The 21173-nt window shown below is 37.0% G+C and overlaps 1 protein-coding gene and 1 pseudogene across 3 annotated transcripts in view; one reads left to right on the plus strand and one right to left on the minus strand.

The window, feature by feature from the left end:
* GPR174 (G protein-coupled receptor 174) overlaps nt 1-21173 on the minus strand; it is a 65107-nt gene that overhangs the window by 26867 nt on the left and 17067 nt on the right. For 2 of the 3 annotated variants that reach the window (XM_077146415.1, XM_077146416.1), the window contains one exon: nt 9711-9803. The gene's annotated coding sequence lies outside the window, so the exon portion shown is untranslated. Of the gene's footprint in view, nt 1-9706; nt 9804-21173 lie in introns of all 3 variants that reach the window. The other variant, XM_077146417.1, reaches the window with a different exon arrangement.
* On the plus strand, nt 1993-4666 carry LOC143671929 (ornithine decarboxylase antizyme 1 pseudogene; annotated as a pseudogene).

The raw sequence follows: 21173 nt of genomic DNA on the forward strand, positions 1-21173 counted from the left end.
CTGAAGAAATAAAAAAAAAAACATAAGCGGATAGTATGAACAACAATATGCCAACAAACCAAACAGCATAGGTGAAATGGACAAATTTCTGGAAACACAAAAACAAGCTACAGTAACTCATTAAGAAATAGAAGATCTCAAAAAACCAATCACGGTAAAGAAATTCAATCAGTCATCAAAATATTCCTACAAAGAAAAGTCCAGGGCCAGATGGTTTCACAGGTGAATTTTATCATACATTCCAAAAACAGGTAACACCAATCTGCTCAAACGTTTTCAAAAAATCGAGGAAAAAGGAATACTACCTAACTCATTTTATAAAGCTAATATAACTTTAATACCAAATATGCTACAAGAAAGGAAAACTACAGACCAATCTCCCTAATGAACACAAATGCAAAAATTCTCAACAAAATATTAGCAAATAGAATCTAACAGAAGAATGAAAAATGACCCTTACCTTACACCCTATATAAAAATTAATTCAAATCGGATCAAACACATAGACATAAGAACCAGTACCATAAAACTCCTAGAAGAAAATGTAGGGAAACATCTTCAAGACCTAGTAATAGGAAGTAGCATCCTAAACTTTACACCCAAAGCACAAGCAACAAAAGAAAAAAAATAGATAAATGGGAACTCTTCAAAATCAAATGCTTTTGCACATCAAGACTGTCAAAAAGGTGAAGAGGCAGCCAACTCAATGGGAAAAAATATTTGGAATTCGCACATCAGATAAAGTTTTGATATCCAGTATACCTAAAGATATCATGCAAAGTCAATAACAAAAGAACAAGCAACTCAATTATAAAATAGGCTAAAGATATGAGGTGACATTTTTCTGAAGAGCAAATACAGATAGCTAAAAAGCACATGAAGAGATACTCATTCTCATTAGGTATAAGGTAAATGCAGATCAAGACTACAATGAGATACCACATCACACCTATAAGAATGACTACTATTAAATAAACAGGAAACTACAAATGTTGGAGAGGATGATGAGAAATTGATACAATTATGCACTGCTGGTGGGAATGTATAATGGTACAGCCACTATGGAAGACAGTCTGGTGGGTCCTCAGAAAATTAAATATTGAATTGCCCTATGTCCTAGCAATGCTAATACTCAGTATATACCCAGAACAGCTGAAAGGAGTGACACAAACAAACACTTGCACACCAATGTTCATAGCAGCATTATTCACAATCAGTAAAAGATGGAAACAATCCAAGTCCCCATCAACAGACATGTGGACAACAAAATGTGATTTATACATACAATGGAATACTATGCAGCAGTAAAATGAAATGACATCCTGAACCGCATGACAAGATAGATGAGCCTTGAAGACATAATGCTGAGCCAGATGCAAAATGATAGTACTGTATGACTCCACTTTTTTGATTGTGGTAAAGGTAAAATCAGAGGCTTATAATACAGAATATAGGGGACATAGAGATATACAGAAGCTTGAAATGGGTAAACAGTTTCCTAATAAGATTGAACTTAATTGTAAGGGAACAGCTAGAAGTGAAGGCAGTTCGATAGTGTGTCTAAAAGTAACCTCACCGTATTTAAGGTGAACATGATTGAATGGGGTTGTATAGACTCATGTGTTCCATCAATTAACACTACAAATGTAAATAAGTTCTTGCATGAACTACTGCAAGGTTATGAACCTCATACAAAGAGTGTGTAATTTTGGGGTATGGGGGAAAATATGAAAACATCAACAGTACAGCAGCAATGCCAGTGGTACATAATGTGGGCAAGGACAAGAGTTAGGGGAAGGTTTGGATTTTTTATTTGGTGAAGGTATGTTTACTGGCTAACATTCTCTTGGCAACAATGAAATTATCTAAAATTGAGAGTGTTGATGGACTGTTGACACTGGACACTATACATGAGGCCCAGTAGATAGAGGTGGCAGAAAGATGTACTGACTAAGTACATTGGCAAATGATGGAGTAAACATATGATCGAATATGGTGCTGCCACAAAAAGGAGTGAAGCTGTGAGGTGTGCAACAATGTGGATGAACCTGTGGGACATTTGGTGAGCCAAAGTAAGCCAGAAACAAAAGAGCAAATATTGTATGATCTCATTTAGAAAATATTTTTAAGAAAACTAGGGTCTAGATTGTAAGTTCTTATAGCAGTCACATTTAGTCCATAGTGGTAATTATTATTTCTGGATTTGTTTTATATATATATAACACCTGGTATTTAAGATAAGAATGAAGCCGATTGGGTCAGGATTAAGGTAATTCAGAATACAGGGGTAAGGAAGACATTGTGTGTATTTTAAGACTTCACTTACTCTTTGAGACCAGAGGAAGAATGCTTTATTATGTCCAGAACCTAGGTTTTCTGTAGCACATAATCTAAGCCAAGTTGTTTGGATAGGTAATTTAAGCAATCCAAACACAGGGATCTCAGAATAAGAATAAGGGCTTTTAATCCTATATAGCTCAATGTAATGCCTGGATATATCCCAGAGTATAATAAGAAGATAATCAAAAATATTGGCAAAGCCAATTGAGGGATGGGAGAAAAAATATGGAACTATTAAACTTTATCACTGGAGAAACCCCGGATATGGTGCCAAACATTAGAGACACCCAAATCAATAGGCCAAGTACTTGATCTTGAGGCTTGCTCTTGTGAAGCTTATGTAGGTAGCAGAGAAGCTTAGCCTACCTATAGGTATGCATAAGAGTGACCTCCAGAGGACCTCTATTGCTGTTCAGATGTGGCCTTTCTCTCTCTAAGTCCAACTCTGCAAGTGAAACCATTGCCCTCTGGAAAACATAGGACACGACACCCAGGGATGAAAGCCTCCCTGGTGGCATGGGAGATAATCCCCAGGGATGAGCCTGCCCTGGCACCATGGGATCAACAATACCATCCTGCCAGAAGTGGGAAAAGAAATGTAACAAATAAGGTATCAGTGGCTGAGAGAGTTCAAATAGAGTCGAGAGGCTACTATGGAGGTCACTCTCACACAAGCCTCAGTTAGACATTGCTACCTATCATAATTTACCAAACCCCAACCAAAACCATTCCAGCCAATCATAAAGAACACCTAGGGCGTTATATAAGATCCTACAAAGGTTCCATGCACTATGGTAATTCTCCAAAACCTACAGCTTCAAGATAAGTCCTGAAATGCAGAGGTGCCAGCCCTTCTAGAACATCAACTGGTTCCAGTCCCATATCCCATATTATTGACAGCCCCTTCCAACACAAAAAAGTTAGGATGGGCATAGCCCAAATACCCCTAAAGTGTGGGAGAAAGATCAAGATAAAAGGTAATGGTGGAGTTATACAGAGACAGTCAGGTTTAACAAATGAGCTTGAATGCTGAATAGTGATACTATTTTTAGCCTCCAATACCTTAGAGCAGTTAGACATAAAAACCTTAAACTGTGGAATTGTAACCCATAGCAAAATCTGAAATCTGTTCTATAACTAATTGTTTGGACATATTTTGAAATTTATTCCTTTTATGTATATATGTTATTTAAAGAGAAGGTGGAGTATAACAGAGAAGAGAGGATTTAACAAATGATTATGATTGCTGAATCATTATATTGATGTGCTTTGGAGCAGCTAGAAGAAAAAATGAAAAATCATGGAACTGTAACCCATTCCAAACTTTAAAATCTGTTCTATAACTACGTGGTAAAATGTATTTGGAAACTTATTGCTTTTTTGTATATATTTTATATTTCACAATTAAAAAATCTTTTAGAAATAAAAAATATAAAATCTATTTTGTTCTTGCAATCTCTAGTTTGAGTTGAAAAATACCTAAGACGCACTTATAGTAAAAACCTCGTCTTCCCAAATCTTTTCCAGATATCCTTGTAAAGACTATGAGCTTTGGCGAACCCGAGCTGCAGTGGTGGTGCAAAGAGAATCTGCAGAGGTGTTCTTCCTTTCGGACAAAAGCTGCCAGGTGGTCATATTCTCCCCGCAGTTGATCTCAATACTTTGTCACTGCTTTGTCAGAGAGAGAGAAAGAGATGAACCCAGTGTCACTGTCCACACCAGCTGCACCACTCAAATCCTCAACCTTCACATCCACCACAGCCATGGCTGTGAATGTTCCAGGGTCTCCCTTAATTACTTAAGTAACCCAGGTCCTGAAAATCTCTGGTGATCCTGTTTTCCCTCACCCACCTTATAATATTCACGTGGGTGAAGGCCTAGTCAGAGGGATCACAATCTTTCAGTAATTTATTTTACTTTGATAACCGGCTAAATCTAACCCAGGAACTAATGTCTAATAACAAGAAAAGGTTTACTATCCAGTCCAGTCTCACAGATGACAAACACATCAACTGGAGAGAGGTGCTGAGCTGTAACAGCATCTACATGGAAATCCCAGCTGGAGCTCTGCAGGAGGGAAGCAAAGCCAGTTTTGCAATTCTCTTTCAATTTATTGAGGAGCGCCTCTGTGTTGACCACCTCTTCATTTGTTTCCACAAGAACTAAGATGACAAAGTCATCCTTCTGCCTGTCAGGCAGAACCTCCACACCTTCAGCTCTTTGGGCTTTGATTGTGAGACGAGGTTATCACCTTTTCCCCAGGAGACCTGATGTTTGCTCTGTGGCCTACATCTTTAAGAGAAATTCCTCTGCAAGGGAGAGGTGAGGACGCATGTATTCTTAGAGCTTCACTTTTGCTTGTAAAAGAGTCTGGAGATGACATCCATATAAATATTGTGCTTTGTAGGATATATTGTAACCAATGGCTATGGTAATGGTAGGATGGCACTCTGACTTGTTTATCTCCTCTAGATTTGTCTGCAAGTTGTAATAGTACAAATAAAAGCTCACTCCAAATTAGCAGTGTATTTCTTGAAGTTTAGTGTTGTTTTTGCAATACTGAGATATTTGTTTTGATTCTAAATAAAAATATCTATTACTTTTTTATTGCTGGTTTATGATGATCAAGATTATCCTTGTACTTTTTTTGTTTCTTATTTGAATATTTTGAGAGCAGTCTTAAGACTAAGACTTCTTAACTTAGAAAGACAGCTCTTATTCTACCCTTCTATAGCCCTCAAAAACCAGAAAAGAAATGATTACACATTTAAAAATGAGCTTCTATGAACTTCTGTCTGGGTTAATCCAAAGGACACAATGGCACCTTATGCCTAACATGAAAAGGTAGAAAATAAGGAATCTCGCTGACAAATGCAAACTTTTCATACCTTTCCATTAATAATACAATTAATATTCAGGAATACTTCAGATGTAGAAATAAATATTCATATTTTCTCTGTTCACAACATTTTGACATGAACAATAGCTTTATTGCTATTTATTATGTTAAAACAGCTTAACTGTCTTAATATTGCTGCAGTTGCCTTCATCAGGTACAAGTTGAATCAAATTATGCTCTTGCACAAAATCCTGCCTATTCATATTGAGATGTCCTAAACACCTGACATTCAAAGTCCTATTCTCTCTTTCCAGCCTGATTTCTTATTTTAGCCCTCCAAATGCTCTATTCTTCCACCTTGTCAGGCTTTTTACTGTTGTAAGATACATCATGCACCTTGATACCTCTGGTTTTCTTTTAGCTCTGAATGTCCTTATTTCCAGGCACTCCCTCCCACCTTCCTACCTTGATGGGTAGGAAAGTCCTTGATAGAAGGAAAATTTCGACACTCTCTTCATCCTTTGAAATTTACCTACAATGCCATTTCCCTCTCCAAGACACTTCCTTTGTATTCCTATGACATGTTGCTTGTACCTCTATTACAGTGTGACATGATTCATCTTGCCTAGTGGTATAGTTTTCTAAACAATTACTATATAGTAAGCACATTGAGTGTATGCTCTGTCTTATTCATCTGTTTTCTTTCTGAACACTTAGATTAGACCTTTATTAAATGCCTAGTAGCAATCTTTCAGGAAATGTCTTTTAAATGGACAAAACCAATGTTTCTATATATTTGTGTAACTATTTTTCAATTCTCCGATTCTATTTAATGTTATAATATTTGCATGTAGTTTGTAGGAAGAATGAAAAGCATGGTAAGGCATTTAAAAGCCATTCAAGTTGTAAAATCTAAAAATATATTTAATGATTTCTATCTACTGTTTTAATCATTGGCATTGGCTTCAGAAAAAACATTTAGAGATCAGAAAAGACACCTTCTCAGGAACTTTTCTTTTATAATTTCTGAGTATTACATTCAGACTGTGTTTTCTATATAGGCTTATCTTTTATTTTTCCCAAAACAGAAATTTGTTCTAGCTTATTGGTCACCTGGAAATGAATAAAAATAAGTGCTGTAGATGCTCTCCCATTGAACTGATTAAGATTCCACCATGATCTGAAAATAATCACACCATGGTTGCTTGTTTGGGTTTTGGAATTGAACTGAAGAAACCTCAGTAACAAGCAAAAGGAAAAACATTTCATTCAGCAACAGTGGCTCCCACAAGCTTCATGTGCACTTAACATTTTAAAAATCATCCAACCATAAATTTACCATCTTTATCTACCAGCCACAACTTAAAGCAGAACAGACAATTTAAAGCACACTTATTGCTGTTTTATCTCAACTCTTGAGAATATGCATTTTAGTAACCACATTGTATATGAATCAAAGAAAGCAAATATAAAAGAAAATCAGGTTTAAAAAGCATAGCCCTCTCCCCAGACACATATCAAAATGGAACAGAACACACTTCTCCCTAGAAATATTGTGCTATTTATATTTTTTCTACCACAGCGGCTGCCTTCTTATGGCAGGAAATGACAAGTCCCTCCCCCACCATAGCCAGGGTACTCACACGGTACCTAAAAGTGTATTGAACAGGGACTTGTCTCTAAAATGTACAGTTGAGGAAAATAATATTTTTTTCTCATTAAACGTACCTGCTAATTTGTTCACTTTGATTTCTGCCATAGGCCTATCTCTGCATGATTATCGACTCAGGGAGTCAGATTCTTGGCTACCAGTCAGCCTAGGGACTTAATTTGAGTCTAACATCATTGAGGTAAGCACTTTGTAAACTGGCCATTTTGAAGATGGCATTTCTTCAAAAATAAAAATTGATTATACATTTATTTAAAATAGTCATAGTAAAGTCATAATAAAGGCAACTTAGTGTAGTGAAAAGAGCACTAGATAAGGAATGAGACGTTATAGGTTCTTATTCTACCTCTGCCACTGAATGTCTGTGTGACTTTAGACAAGTCACTTTAGTTTTCTAAGCCCCCATTTCTTCTTTGAAATGAGCAGAATAAACCAAATAATCTTTAAGAGATCTTTCTAGTTTTTGGTGTTTTTTTTTTCTGTCATTTGACTTCTGGTTTTAAATAGCCCTGGTACTTCATGCCATATGTGTGTGTGCGTGTGTGTGTGTGTGTGTGCGTGTGCATTCAAATGATGCATACATAATTATTATGAACTGTGCAGATATAATCTAAATAATGAAGCACCATTTATAGTGTTAAGAGCTTGGACTCTGGTGTGAGTTTTCCAGGACTCAAATCATGGCTCTGCCACTTTCTAACCATGTGTGACTTTGGGCAAGTTACTTAAACATCTCTGTGCTTCAATAGTTCCATCAGTAAAATGAGAAGATAACAATGCCCACATCTTTGAGTATTCAATGTATTAAAAGTTTGACAGTGCTATAATAATTGCTATATAAATACATCAAATAAAATGACCAAATGGCATTGTAAAGTGTAAAATAACTGTATGCATACCTAAGTACTATGACCAAAGACTGAATTATGACTAATGTCTCAAGAGGAAAGAATTTAAGCAAATCACACTAATTTATTTACATATCTATTAATAAAGGTGTTCTGTCGTGTCTTATTTTGTTTTGTTTGTTTGCTAGTAGTATTGGCTGGGTGATTTCTTTCTTCTTCTTTCTAACACTCAAGTCAGATTGTGCCTTCATTAGGACATATCATAACTAATAAATAGAAATATACTTGATTATCGCCAACTAATTTAGATTTCATATCTCACCATGGAAGCAGGCTGAACCAACAGCATCACTTGTAAATACTTCTATACTTAATCGCTTGAATTAACAAATTATTTATTTTGACAGTAGAAAAACTTTCAATAGAAGTATGCTATTAGGTGTTTAGGCTACTCCATCTATTACGCTCACTAATATATGTTTTCCAAATTCAGTATGATTCAGAGAGGTGCCTGACTTTTCTCCTGTCTCACTGAGCTCCCCAGTTATACTTACCCTGATTATATCATGGGGCAAAGATTCAAGAAGTCTTGAACAGAGGCTTTTTCCCATTTTATGAGAAAGTACAGCAACAGTAAAGAATGTCATGGCTTCGATTTCACTTTCAGATATCCATAAATTTACACACTTAATACTGACATTAAATTTGGATATATTCACATAGAAAGGATATGTACATTATAAGGAATTATATTTGTTATTAAAACCCTGACCAGCTGGTTAGGGATATAGGGAAATAACCCAATGCTACCAAGTTTAGGGTCTATTTATCTCCACTCTTAGGTGATAAGTACATCATTTTGTCCATGAATTTTAAAACTGGCCTTAAGCACTATACCATTCCATTAAAATAGTTAGAGTCCCAGGCTGAGTGACAGATATTGTTTGAGAACAAGCATCTACCAAAGGAGCCATAAGCTAATCTAACAAATAGTTCCTTCAACTTGAGATCTGGGTCTTCCAAATTTGTCCCTAATCTGGGACTCATTGGTTTTTCAGCTTAAAAACCAATGCATAGACATTTGCCTAACATCCCTATGATTCACCTACAGCTATTGCAATTTCATTTCTCAGCAAGTGGCATCCCTTTCCCCAACACACAGACACATAGACCAACAGACAAACATACACATCCTATAATATATGATCAGAATGGGCAATGCATGCTGGGTGAAATATCTATCAATCTAGTTAGATAGATAGATAGATAGATAGATAGATAGATAGATAGATAGATAGATAGATAATCTCTTAAAGGTTAGCATTGAAAGCATTATTTAATGCTATATAGATTTACCTTCAGAATGAGAATTAATGGTTTTATGTACCCTGATTTCCCAGTTCTCTCTCTGAAAGCTATGAAATAAATCATAACACCCCTTAAAAAATAGGGCCAGGACTAGATGAGGCAAGTGAAATACTCTCATTAAATACAAAAATTAAGGGATTATCACAGGCAGTGTAATGGTGGCTCAGTGGCAGAATTCTCGCCTGACACACCGGAGACCTGGGCTTGATTCCCGGTGCCTGCCCATGTTAAAATAAATAAATAAAAGTTAAAGGGTTATCAAAAAAACTCGGTAATCAAGAAAAATATTTTAATGCAATATTTTAAAAAATAAAAATTAATTCCAAAACTGTGATGAACAAAATATCAGAATAGTACCTAAAAATAGGATCAGTATGACTGACTTTTCCTTTTGCACCACACCCCAGTATGGCTCAGGAAGGCACTAGTAAAATGCACATGGAATTTTATAAACTACTCCATATGTTCTATAAGATTACATGCCTTGATTTCTAGAACCTGACCATTACCTGGTACTATATCAAGAGGGTCAGCATATGTGGGCCAGGTGGCTACTGAGGGCTTTCAGTCTATGATCCACAGGGTGAAAGAGCACTCTTTTAACAAGGTTGCAGATAAAGAAGTCAAGACCATTTTGAGTACCTACTGTTTTCTCCAGTACTGGTGGAACTCCTTAATCACAGCAATAAGGTCTCCTGGTGAAGCTGTGGGAAATCTGGCTGGAACAATTCATTCATGCCTGAAAAAACACAGAAGAGCTGTGATCAACCACAACATGGAGTCAATGTTTATAAAGGGCTGGGAATTTCAGCCAGTGGATGCTGACACATTAAGAGTATATTACCACAGGCAAAAGAAAATATGGAAAGAGTTATACTTCAGTCCTTAGTGGTAGCAAACAGAGTGTACGGGAATTCCTCTATCATCGGACATCGCTCTTTAACTTGTCAGCCCTAGGGAAGGGCCAGAGAAGGTAGGAATTTCACCGGCATAGTTCACAAGTCACTGCTTGATCACATGTGGTTCTTAACTAAGATGAGCTATGCTAGAAAAATCCCACAGCCACTAGTCAAACTCCCATCACAGTTGGAGGGTAGGTATCTTTTCTTTGGTAGGGGATCTTTTCTGAGGTAATTCTCACAGCCACAACTGTTACAATGATTAGTGAATACACGTCCAGATAGACCCAGCTGGTCACTGGCTGTCTGCACTATTGGTGTTAGGAGACAGATACATTTCTCCACCCAGAGCTGCCTTATATGTACCCTTGCAATGTGTATACATGGCTTCCTACATTAGGTGATTTAGGGGAACCAAAAACCAAAACCCATTCCTTTCTGCTTCAATTTACCAACAGGCCTGCCATCTAGCCTGAAATGTCCCATTATAGATTTAGTGCTTCAATGCACAGTGAAATCTAATAAAGTGAAAATAATACAGGGAAGGATTTCACATTAGCCAGTTAACTGTAATCAATCAGATGAGAGATTTCACCTTAAAAAATTGAGGGGACAAAATACAAAGAAAGATGTTTTAATTGGCAGAAGAAAGTAAGTAAAGAAAGTAGACAAGGATAGTCCTAGGTGGGAAAATATAGTCACATTACCTGAGAAACCAGATTGCATTATAAATGTTGGCAGAGGACACTATAAAGGGGAAGAGAAGGCAGGAAAGATGTGAAGGAAAACAACCCAATTTTGCTTCAAGCTAGTACTTATAGCAAGCTGTTTCTCATTCAGACTGCATGCTCTTTGAGGTGGAAAGTCCTTTCAGTGTCTTGGATTCAAATGGCAGCTTCATTTCTTCCTTTTGTAATATGAGTATAATAAATAATGTCTACTACTGGGGTGTATTGTTGATATTTCATGAGCTATCCCAGGATCTCAAGTGAAAGCTAATAACAGTGCCTGGCATGTAATAGGTGCTCAAGAAATGTTATTTCTCATTTTCTCTTTGCCATTAGCACTAGCAAAGAGGGCTCTGTTCCCACAGGAACTTTTCAATAAACATTTTAAAGGACCTGGTGAAGAAAAAAATGTGGTGAGGATAAAATAAATTAAAGTACTTTCAAAATCCATTTGTCTTTAGGATATGGTAATAAGATGGGAATAACTGACCTGAGCAGAGAATAAGTAAGCAACAAGCATTACCATAAGACTCAGAATATGACTTGGCTATGACTGAAAGGTTAGTCAGGTGGGTTAGGAAATAAAGCACAGGCTGGGAGTTACAACTGAAAGTATGATCACTGCTGATAGCTTGTTTGTTTTGTGCGTGTGTGTGCATGTGCGTGTGTGTGTGTGTGATGGCAGAACCAGAGCTGCCCAAACATCACCTAAATGGAGCAGATAAATCAGTTCAACCTAGAGCAATAATTCATAGGGACAAAATGCAGTGATTGAGAAGGTTAGCATATTAATCATAACCACCCCAAAATCCAGCTGTCTGGAAGAAGATTTTATTGGAAATGGTGGTATTCTCAGAAACTTCTTTATTTTAATCCATTTAATGGATTATATTTCATGGGAAGTGAGGTGAATTATCAAAAAAAGGTTTGTGAATTATGGGTCAATTCATCAATTTTTTCTAGAATATTAACATACTTTAAAGCTATTATATTTACCTGTTGGCCTTTTCAACTTCCAGTAGAGGTTATAGCCTGAGAAAAATGATGGCCTAAGGGTGGGCCATCGTGGCTCACTGGCAGAGTTCTCGCCTGCCATGTTGGAGGCTAGAAGGCTTAAATATATTTTTTTATCATCACAATCGACTGTTTTCCTTCTTTTTTTGTGAAAAATGACATATGCACAAAAAAGCTATAAATTTCACAGCACAGCACCGCAATTACTAGTAGAACATATTTTAGACTTTGACTTGGGTTACAATTTCACAATTTTGGGTTTTTACTTCTAGCTGCTCTAAAGTATTGGAGACTAAAAGAAAATTTAATTTAATGATTCGGCATTCATATTCATTTGTTAAATCCTATCTGTTATGTATAACTCCACCATCATCTTTGATCTTTCCATACCTCTTTTTAGGGGTGTTTGGACTATGGTGATTCTAAATTTTTCATATTGGAAGGGTCTGTCACTAATATGGGGCAGGGAGTTGAAACTATCTGATGTTCTGGAGAGGCAGGGCTAGGTTTCAGGACTCATCTGGAACAGGGATCCATCTGGAGGTTGTAGGTTTCTGGAAAGTTACTCTAGTGCATGGATTAAAGGACTTCTTTCTTAGTCTGTGCTCTCTGTGTTTCAATTGTTCAAATGAGCCCTACAGGTAGGTTAAATTAGATTATGCACTACAAAAAACACCACCGTTCGCCAATCTATTTCTTTGTCAGTGCATCTGTCAGCCACCTGCATTCATCAGGGATCATGCAGAAGGCCGGAAAGTCCACAGTCCATCAACATTCTCAATTTTAGATAATTGCATTGTTCCCAAGAGAAAGAAAACCAATGAACACACTCTCGCCAAATAGGAAATCTAAACCTCCTCTTAACTCTTGTCCCTCCCCCCCATTGTTTACCCTTGCTGTTGTTGTAGTAGTGCTTATGGTTTCCCTTAGAACATAGCTCATAGCATGCAATAGCAGTTTTCCCCTGTACTCTGGACTTTAACACTCTTCATATAAGAATCATATCTTTGAAGTAATTCTTGCAAGTACTAATTCATACTTCTAGTGTGAATCAGTGGGACACGTAAGTCTATAATTCCCCTTTCAATCTTGTTCATCTTCAATATGGTAATATTACTTATAGACACATTAGAGAATCACCTTCACTCCTATCTATTCCTTTACATTGAAGTTCAACCTCATTAGCTAATGGTTCACCCATCTCTAGCTTTTATGTATCTCTAAGTCCCTTATATTCTGTATTATAAGCCTCTGATTATACCTTTATGGTGGCAATAAAAGTGAAATGTTACAGGATCTATCCTGGTTAATTTCATTCAGCATTATGTCCTCAAGCCTCATCCATCTTGTCATGTGCTTCAGGACATCATATTGTCTTACAGCTGCATAATATTCCTTCATATGTATATTCCACATTTTGTTGATCCACCTGTCTGTTGATGGGCACTTGGTTTGTTTCCACCTTTTGGCACTTGTGAATAATGTTACTATGAACATCGGTGTGCAAATGTCTTTGTGTCATTGCTTTCAGCTCTTCTGGGTATATACTAAGTAGTGCTATTGTTGGGTCATAGGGCAACTCGATATTTAGTTTCCTAAGGAGCTGCCAAACTGTTCCATCATGGCTGCACCATTATACATTCCCACCAGCAGTGCATAAGTGTCCCAGTTTCTCCACATCCTCTCCAACGTTTATAGTTTCCTGTTTGTTTAATAGCAACCATTCTTATAGGTGTGGTGATATCTCATTGTAGTCTTCATCTGCATTTCCCTTATAGCCAATGAAAATATGCATCTCTTCATGTGCCTTTGAGCCATCTGTATTTGCCCTTCAGAAAAATGCCTATTCATACCTTTAGCCCATTTTATAATTGGATTGCTTGTTCTTATGTTGATGAGTTGAATGATTTCTTTGTATATACAGGAAATCAAATCTTTGTCCAATATGTGATTTCCAAATATTTTCTCTCATTTGTTGACTGCCTCTTACCCTTTTGACAGTCTTTTGAGGTGCACAAGCATTTGATTTTGAGGCATTCCCATTTGTATTTTTTCTTCTGTTGCTTGTGCTTTGGGTGTAAAATTTAGGAAGCTACTTCCTATTACTAGGTCTTAAAGATGTCTCACTACATTTTCTTCCAGAAGCTTTATGGTGCTAGTTCTTATATTTAGTGCTTGATCAATTTTAAGTTAATTTTTGTGTAGGGTGTAAGATAGGGGTCCTCTTTCATTCTTTTGGTTTCTGATATTCAGTTCTTCCATGCCCAATTATTGAAAAGATTATTTTGTCACAGTTCAGAGGATTTGGGGGCTTTGTCAAAAATCAGTTGACCATAGATTTGGTGGTCTATTTCTGCACTCTCAATTCAATTCGATTGGTCAATGCTTCTAACTTTGTGTCAGTACCATGCTGTTTTGACCACTGTGACTTTATAATAAGTTTTAAATTCAGAGAGTGTCAATACTCCTACTTCATTCTTCTTTTTTAGGATACTTTTAGCTATTCAGGGTCTCTTTCCCTTCCAGATGAATTTAGTAGTTAACTTTTACAAATCTTCAAAGTAGGTTGTTTGAATTTTGATAGGTACTGCATTGTAGAATTGGCATCTTAACTACATTTAACCTTCCTATTCATGAGCAAGGAATGTCTTTCCACCTATTTAGATCTCCTTTGATTTCTTTTAGCAATGTTATGTAGTTTTCTGTGTACATGCCCTTTATGTCCCTAGTTAAGTTCATTCTTAAGTATTTGATTCTTTTAGTTGCTATTTTAAATGGAATTATTTCCTTAACTGACTCCTTAGCTAGCTCATTGCTTGGAAAAGAAATGTTACTGATTTTTAGACATTAATTATTTATCCCACCACCTTGCTGAATTTGTTTATTAGCTCAAATAACTTTGCTGTAGATATCCCAGGATCTTCCAAGTATAGTATCATATCATCTGCAAGTAGTGAGAGTTCTACTTCTTCCTTTTGAATTTGGATGCTTTTTGTTTCTTTGTCCTGCCTGATTGCTCTAGCTAGAACCTCTAGCACAATGTTGAATAATAGTGGTGACAGTGGACATCCTTCCTTTGTACCTGATCTTAGGGACAAGCTTTCAGCCTCTCTCCATTGAATACAATGCTATCTATCGGTTTTTCACACATTCCCTTTATCATAAGGAGGTAGTTAACTTTGATTCTTATCTTTTGGAGTGTTTTTATCAGAAAAGGATGCTGAATTTTCTCAAATGCTTTTTCAGCATCAATCGAGAAGATCATGTGATTTTTTCCCTTTCGATTTGTTAATGTGCGTATTACATTAATTTATTTTCTTGTGTTGAACCATCCTTGCATTCCTAGTATAAACCACACTTGCTCATCGTGTATAATTCTTCTGATGTGCTTTTGGATTCGATTTACTAACTTTTTTTGAGAATTTTTGCATCTATATTCATTGAGGAGATTGGCCTGTAGTTTTCCTTTCTTATAGCATCTTTACCCAGTTTTGGTATTAAAATGATATTAGCTTCACAAAATGAGTTATGTAGTGTTCCTTTTTCCTCAATTTTTGGTATTAAAATGATATTAGCTTCACAAAATGAGTTATGTAGTGTTCCTTTTTCCTCAATTTTTTGGAAAAGTTTGAGCAGGATGGGTGTTAGTTCTTTCTGGAATGTTTAATAAAATTCCACTATGAAGCCCTTTGGTCTTGGGCTTTTCTTTGTAGGAAGAATTTTGATGACGGGTTGAATCTCTTTACTTGTGATTGGTTGGTTTAGATCTTCTATTTCTTCCTGAGTCAGTGTAGCTTGTTTGTGCATCTCCAGGAATTTGTCCATTTCATCAAAGTTGTCTAGTTTGTAGGGATATTGCTGCTCATAGTATCTTCGTATGATTTATTTTATTTCTTCAAGGTTTGTGGTAATGCACCCCTTCTCATTTCTGATTTTGTTTATTTGCATCCTCTCTCTTTTTTCTTTGTCAGAATTGCTAGTGGCCCATCAATTTTATTGATTTTCTCAAAGAAGCAACTGTTGTTTTTATAGATTCTTTTCATTGTTCTTTTATTATCTCATTCATTTAACTCTGCCTTAATCTTTGTTACTTCTCTTTTCTTACTTGCTTTGTGGTTAGTTTGTTGTTCTTTCTTGAGTTCCTCCAGGTGTGCAGTTAAGTCCTTGATTTTTGCTCTTTCTTGTTTTTTATATAGGAATTTAAGGCAATAAATTTCCCTCTCAGCACAGTCTTTGCCACACCTGGAAGTTCTGATGAAGTGTATTCTCACTTTCATTCATCTCCACATACCTATTGATTTCCTTAGCAATTTCTTCTTTGACCCACTGGTTGTTTAAGAGTGTGTTATTTAATCTCAATATATTTCTGAATGTTCTAGCTCTTTGCTGGTTATTGAGATCCAGTTTCACCCCATTGTGATCATAGAAAGTGCCTTGAATAATTTCAGTGTTTTTAAATTTTTAAAGAACTCTTTTGTGCCCCAGCATATGATCTATCCCAGAGAATGTTCCATGAGCACCAGAGAAAAATGCATAACTTGTGTTTGGGGTGCAATACCTATATATGTCTGTTAGGTCTAGTTTATTTATCAAGTTATTTGACTTCTCTTATTTCCTTCTTGATCCTCTATTTGGGTGTTCTATATATAGAAGAGAGTGGTGTATTGAAGTCTCCTACTATTAACATTGAAACATCATTCATTCCCTTCAGTTTTGCCAATGTCTGTCTCATGTCCTTTGGAGCTCCTTGATTGGGAGCATAAACATTTATGATTGTTATATCTTCTTGGTGAATTGACCCTTTACTTAGTATACAGTGTCCTTCTTTGTCTCTTATGATATCTATTTTGTCTGATATTAGTATAGCTAATCCTGCTTTGTTTTGGTTACAACTTAGAGGAAAATCTTTTTCCATTCTTTCACTTTCTATTCATTTGTATCATTGTGTCTAAGATGAGTCTCTTGTAAGAAGCATATAGCTGGATTATGTTTCTTAATCCATTCTGCCAATATGTGTCTTTTCATTGGTAAGTTTAGTCCATTGACATTCAAAGTTATTACTGAAAGGGCATTTCTTACTTCCACCGTCCAATATTTTAAAATTTTATTTCTCAGATCTATATATTCTTTTCCTTCCTTCTCTTTGTATTCTTTATATTGCCCTTAGTGATACTCTTCAATTCTGTGCCCTCCTAAAAATCTCCCTCTCCTGTCTTTTTTTTTTTTTTTTTTTTTACAGCCGACAGAACTCCTTTTGGTATTTCTTAGAGGGCTGGTCTCTTGTTGACAAATTCTTTCAGAACTTTTTTGCCTGTTAAAACTTTAATCTCTCCTTTAATTTTGAAGGACAATTTGTCTGGGTACAGAATTCTTCTCTGGACGTCTCTCCTTCAGGATCTTGAGTAATATCACACCACTGCCTTCTCACCTCCAGGGTGCTGGTTGAATAGTTTGATCTCAGTCTTATTTGATTTCCCTTGTATGTAGTAGATTGTTTTTCTCTTGACACTTTCAGGATTTTTTGCTTCTCTTCACCACTTGACAGACTGATTAGTGTGTGCCTCAGGGAAGGCCTATTTGGATGTATTCTGTTGGGATTCTTTGACTTTTATATTTATGTCCTTTATGAGGATTAGGAAATTTTCCCCATTATAGCCTCAACTCTTCTTCCTAGCCCTTTACTCCTCCCTTCTACTAGGACTCCAATGATTCTTATATTTGAGTCTTTTGATTTGTCTATCATTTCTCTGAGTTTCCTTTCAATTTTTTCCATCTTTTTGCCATTTGCTGTTTTGAGTCTTCAAAGTCAATTATTCTGTCCTTTATATCACTTATTCTTTCTTCTGTCTCTTCAAATATCCTGTTGTGTGCCTATAGTATGTTTTTTATTTGGTCAACAGATTCTTTAGTCTCTGTGATATCCACTATTTTTCTTTTCATTCTTTTAAATTCGTCTTTATGTTCTTCTACTGTTTTCTTGATCTCCTTTATGTCATTTGCTATCCCACTTATTTTGTTAAGTAGAGTTGAGAGAACATCTTTGATTAGTTGTTCCAATGTGTGTGTCACCTCTGGTGTTTTAATCTGATTGTTAGGCAGGGCTATATCTGTCTGCATTGTGATATGCTTAGTGATCTGCTATCTTTGTCTCATGTAAATATCTTGATTGATTTACTTTGGGAGTTGATTTTGTTCAGTAGTCTAAGGCCTTGTGTTTGCAGATTGGCTGTACAGCAGGGAGCAGGTCCCGGGTGGTGCACTCAGTGCAGTGATTTGTTTCATGACTCAGTGCAGGCTGAGGATGTTACACTGATGTTTGTGAACATGAGTTCCCAGCAGCCAGGGAGGATGTAGCTGCCTGGATGCACCGGTCTGTGTGTGGGGGGGGCGTAACCCTGGTATGCACTGGTTTAAGTCACAGGGTGCACATGTGTAGAACTGTGGCAGCAGGTTGGTGTTATGCCTTCAAGGACTGGGGGCAGGTGTGATCCGGCTGCACAGGTCAGCACTTCCTTAGAGCTGGGAAGTGAGGCTGAGGGCCATGCACATGCGTGGTTCTAGGACTGCTGTAAAGTGCGGTTCCCAGAATGAATGATGCGATTGGGAGCCTGTGCACATGTGTGGGCCTTGGAGTGTCATAAATGGATGTGCAGAGCTCAGGCAGGGCGGAGTGAGGGTATGCAACATTATGGGTGGGGGAGCAGGGGTAGCTTAGGTAGGGAGGTTAGTGCCAACAGCCTTTATGCACTGGCAACAGCCTGCAGGTTACAGGGAGGGGGAGAGAGTGCTCAGGAGGGTGCGCAGGAGAGGTGGGTTGGGGTGTGGGGCAGGTATGTGCACTGGGGGCTGGTGGGGTGAGGGTGCCTGGAGCGTGGGGAATGGGAGTGGGTGATGAGACTTAGGTGCGTGGGGTGTGGGGTGAGTTGCTGGTCATGGGGCTGCACTGGTGAGGGCAGCACACCCAAGGAATGTGGCCTGGCTTACTCCCTAGTCCCAGTCTCCCATCCATGCAGTTCCACAGGCTCTGCGGCTCCACACCTCTGCACCAGGCTCCAGCTTTCTGCCTCTCGGTTCCTTGGCCTTGGTAACCAGGGCTTCCCCATGCGGTACAGAAGGCTCTCCCAGTCAGCCACACTCCTGAATCGCCACCTCAGTCAACCTCTTGTACCTTCTCTAGCTTTTCCATGGAGCAGGGCTAATCTCAAGCTACTCTTTTTGGGCATCTTCCCAGAAGTTCCTTTCCCTGCATATTTTAAGGCTTAGCTTCCCATTCCCCATCCTTACCCTGGCCCCTGGTAACTTATATTCTAGATTCTGACTCTATGAGTTTTCTTATTTCAAGCGTGTTTCAAATCAATAAGAGCATGCAGTACTTGTTAGATGTGTCTGATTTCACTCAACATGGCATCTTCAAAGCTCATCCATGTTGTAGCACACACCAAAGCTTCATTCTTTTTTAAGGCTGATTAATATTCCATTGTATGCTTATACCACATTTTGTTTATCCTTTCATTGGTTGTCAGACATTTAGGTTGCTTCCAGCTTTGGGCAATGGTGAATAATATCTCTATGAATACTGTTGTGAAAATATTTGTGTAAGTCCCTGCTTTCAGTTATTTTGGGTAGTGGGATTTCTGGTTCATATCTTGGTTCTTTACTTAGCTTTGTGTGGAGTCATCAAATTGACTTTCACAGCAACTATACCATGTTACCTTGTGACCAGCAAAGATTGAGTGCTCCTATTTCTCTGTATCCTCTCCAACACTTGTTATATTCTGTTTTTTAAATAGCAGTCATTCTGATGGATGTGTAATGGTATCTCATTGTGATTTTTTTTGTATGCTGTATGGTTGGGTCATATATCATTATTTTTCCATTTGAGTATCCTGCTATTGCAGTATCATTTGTTGTGATTTTTGTTTTGTTTTGTTTGTCTTTTATTTGTTTGTGGTTTTTTTAGGAGGTGGGGGGAGTGAAATCAAACCCTGGTCTCCTGCATGGCAGGTGAGAATTCTACCATTGAACTACCCTTGCACACCCCCCATTATGATTTTGATTTGTATTTCCCTAATGGCTAATGATATTGAACATCTTTTCAAGTGCTTCTTACCCATTTGTATATATTCCTTGAAGAGATGTCTATTCAAGTCTTTTGCCTTTTTAAAAAATGTGTTGCTTGTGTCATTGTTGTTAAATTAAAGGATTTCTTAAAAATTTTTGGATATTAAACTTTTATTGAATATGTGATTTTCAAATATTTTCTCCCATTATGTAAGCTATTGCATTATTTTCATGATGAAGTCCTTTGAGAAACAAAAGTTTTAATTTTGATGAGGCCCCTTTTTCCTATTTTCTTCTTTTTTCTTTGCTGTTTGTACTATGGATGTAAAATCTAAGAAATTGTTACCTAATAAAAGCACCTGAAGATGCTTCCTTACATTTTCTTCTAAAACTCTGAACAGTTCTAGCTCATATATTTAGGTCTTTGACCCACTTTGAGTTGATTTTTATACAAGGTGTGAGGTAGTGGTTCTCTTTCATATTTTTGCAAGTATAGATCCATTTTCCCAGCATCATTTTCTGAAGAGACTATTGTTTTCCAATTGAGTGGTCTTTGGCACCTTGCAAAATGTCTGTTGGCCATAAATGTGAGGTTTGATTTCTTAGCTCTCAATTATGTTACATTGGTCTATATGTCTGTCATTCTGCCATTTCCTTGTGATTTTGAGTACTATGTCTTTGTTAATAAGTTCTAAGATCAGAAATGTGATTCCTCCATCTTCATTCTTAAAGAAAATCAAGATGGCTTTAGTTATTTGGGGCCTTTTACACATCCATATAAATTTGATGATTTGCTATTCCATTTCTGTAAAGAATATTGCTTGAATTTTTTGGGTAATACTGACATCTTAATAATATTTAGTCTTCCAATCCATGAAAATGGAATACCCTTCTAGTTAATTAGGTCTTAATTAATTGCTTTTAGCAATGTGTTGTAGTTTTCTGTGCAGAAACCCTTTATATTCTTGGCTAGATTTATTCATAGATATTTTATTCTTTTAGTTGTTATTCTTTATTGATTTTTAAGTTGATTTCTTCTTCCAGTTGCTCATTGCTTATGTATACAAACAATACTGATTTGGTGGTGCTCATCTTGTATCCTATCACTGTGCTGAATTCCCTCATTAGCTCTAGGAGCTTTGGTGTGGATTTTTCATAATGTTCTGTATATTGGATCATATCATCTGCAAATAGGGAAAGTTTTACTTTTTCCTTTCCATTTTGCATGGCTCTTTTTTCTTGCCTAATTGTTCTGGCAAGAACTTCTAGTACAACTTTAAATAAAAATTGTGACAGTGGCCATCCTTGTCTTGTTCCAGATCTTAAAGGAAAAGTTCTCAATTTTCACCAGTAAGTAGGATGTCAGCTTTGGGCTTTTCATACATGCCTGGGCAAGTTTGAAAAGGT

The sequence above is a fragment of the Tamandua tetradactyla genome, chromosome X (assembly GCF_023851605.1).
Source record: "Tamandua tetradactyla isolate mTamTet1 chromosome X, mTamTet1.pri, whole genome shotgun sequence".
In the NCBI taxonomy this organism is placed as follows: domain Eukaryota; kingdom Metazoa; phylum Chordata; class Mammalia; order Pilosa; family Myrmecophagidae; genus Tamandua; species Tamandua tetradactyla.